We start from the raw sequence: 2,928 nt of genomic DNA, 5'->3' as shown, positions 1-2,928 counted from the left end.
TGAATATAAAGCACAAAGCATAAGTCTATTATATGGTCAGCAAATATTGCCAACTTCATCACTATGACTACACTTTCATTTTGTTTTTATAGTTATATAACAAATGTAGCTCACTGTAGAAAATTTGTAAATCCAAGAAAATAAAGAGAATAAAATAAGATCACTTTTAATTTTTGTACATGCCCCCTTCAGCTGTTTTATACAAGCATTTGGTTACAAAATTTAAAAATTATCATATGTGTGCAATAGTGGAAACATGTTTTTCATGTAATATTTTATGATGATTATTACAAAGCAGCCTTTTGAAGCATTAAGTGTGCTTCAAAAATAAATGGTACATGGTATTTCCTTAAATTCAGGCTTAAGTATTGACCCTATCATTCATCTATCCATTAATGCATTTTTTAAGTTGTCACTAAAATGATCAGCACTGAACAAACTTGCACATAAGATATTCACCTCTATTTCTTTCACCAGGACAAATTCTTATAGAGGAGAAATCAAATTTGTACAAAAATGAATAATGATGTAATAATACATAATTAATAAAAAAGAAAAAATGTATCAAGCTTACAGGATCTTCACACAATTGTGTTAAGTTGATTTTCAGAGAAATCAAACCAATTTACACAGCATTAACAAAAACAAGTTGTTGCTTACTATACCACCCCTTGTTAGCACTAAATATTATATTTTCTATTATTTTAAATTTGATGAAGAAATTGAATTTCCATGTTGACAGTTTTTTATTTTATTACCAGTAAAAGGTTAATCACACTTTTCCATCAAATAAATCTTTGTGTCTTTTATTTTCGTTTTGAGGAGATTGTCTTTTAGAAGTGATTGATATGATTCAGAACAGGTCTTGTAGATAAATACTTTTTATTATTTATTGCCACTATTGCAAATATTTCCCCCAGTTTATCATTTATCTTTCCTTGCTTTTAATTTGTTCTATCTTGTATTTTATTCTTAAAAATAGTCAAGTATTTGTTCTTCAAATAGAAGCAATATATTTTCACTATGGATAATGTAAAAATATAAAATGCAAAGAAGACATTTAAAGACACTTGGAATTGGACCACTAAAACAAGATACTAACAAAGGAATAGAACTGAAGTCTCTATTATGTATGTTTTATTTAATTTTAAAAATAAATGTCTTTTTATATTGAAAACACTTTATAGTGAACACTACTTTTCTTAATGTTTAAATTACATTAAATTTACTTGTTTGTTAATGATTGACATCTTTTACAATACTATCTTTTCTCTTTTAGATTGTATTTTTTTTTGTATAGTTATCTTTTGTGCTTTTTATTTTTTTTTTTTAAATATTAAATTTTATTTTTATATTCCCCCATACAATTGCAAACGCCCCATTCTGACCCTAATCCTTCCCTCCCGCCCCCCACCCCCAAAAAGTGTCTCTGGTTCATAGTTTTTGTTGATTTTGATTTTCACTTTCTAATATTCATTTTCCTGGTCCCTTATTAAGTTTTCTAGATTCCTGCTATGAGTGAGACCATCCGGTATTTTTTCTTTTTCTTTTTGGCTTATTTTCGCTGAGCATGATCCCTTCCAGTGCCATCCATGTTGCTGCAAATTGCATTGTGTTTATCTTTTTTGAATGCTGAGTATATTCCATGGTATATATGTACCACATCTTCTTGATCCAGTCATCTATTTTTGGGCATTTTGGGGTTGTTTCCAAGCTTAGCTATTGTAAACAGTGCTGCAATAAACATAGGAGTGCAGGTGCTCTTTTGGAATGTGTTCTGTGTCCTTTGGGTAAATACCTAGGAGTGGAATTGCTGGATCATATGGAAGCTCATGTTTAGTAGGTCCAGAAAATCTCCACACAGCTCTCCATAGTGGTTGGCCAGTTTGCACTCCCACCAACAGTGCACAAGAGTTCTTTCTTCCACATCCTCGCCAACATTTGTTGTTTGCTAGTTTTTTTTAATATGTGCCATTCTCACTGGTGTGAGATGGTATCTCATGGTAGTTTTGATTTGCATTTCCCTGATGACAAGTGATGTTGAACATTTTTTCATATGTCTGTTGGCATTTGCATTTCCTCTTCAGAGAAGTTTCTTTTTAGCTCTTCTGTCCCCATTTTTTGACTGGATTATTTTTTTGTTGTTGCTGAGTCTCATCAGCTCTTTGCAGATTTTTGTGATCAGTCCTTTATCATTAGTGTTGGGTGCAAAAATGTTCTCCCAGTTGGTGGGGTTTCTCTTTGTCTTTGTTATTGTCTCTTTTGCTGTGCAGAAGCTCTTTAATTTGATGTAGTCCCAGCTGTTTATCTTTCTCTTCACTATCACTGCTTTGGGTGATGTGTCTGTAAAGATGTCTTTGATGTGCAAACCCGTAGTGTTTTGCCTATATTTCCTTCTATGTATTTTATGGTTTCAGGTCTTATGTCTAGTTCTTTAATCCATTTTGAGTTGATTTTTGTGTATGGTGTGAGGTAGTGGTCAAGCTTCATTCTTTTGCATGTAGCGACCCAGTTTTCCCAGCACCATTATATTGAACAAACTTTCTTTGCTCCAATGCATAGTTTTCGCTCCTTTGTCAAAGATTAGTTGACCATAAATCTGTGGGTTTATTTCTGGATTTTCTATTCGATTCCATTGGTCTGTTATGTCTGTTCTTGTTCCAATACCATGCAGTTTTTGATGATTATGGCTTTTGTAGTATAGTTTGAAGTCTGGGAGTGTGCTGCCTCCATTTCCTTCTTTTTTTTCAGTAGAGCTTTGGCTATTCGGGGTTTTTGGTGATCCATATGAATTTCATCAATAATTGTTCTATTTCTTGAAGAATGCCATTGAGATTTGATTGGAATAGCATTGAATCTGTATATTGCTTTTGGTAGGATGGCCATTTTAATAATGTTTATTCTTCCAATCCATGAGCAGGGGATGTC

The sequence above is a fragment of the Talpa occidentalis genome, unplaced genomic scaffold (assembly GCF_014898055.3).
Source record: "Talpa occidentalis isolate TD23 unplaced genomic scaffold, MPIMG_talOcc4v2.1 talOcc4.3, whole genome shotgun sequence".
In the NCBI taxonomy this organism is placed as follows: Eukaryota; Metazoa; Chordata; class Mammalia; order Eulipotyphla; family Talpidae; genus Talpa; species Talpa occidentalis.
Note: the sequence above shows the minus strand (reverse complement) of the source record.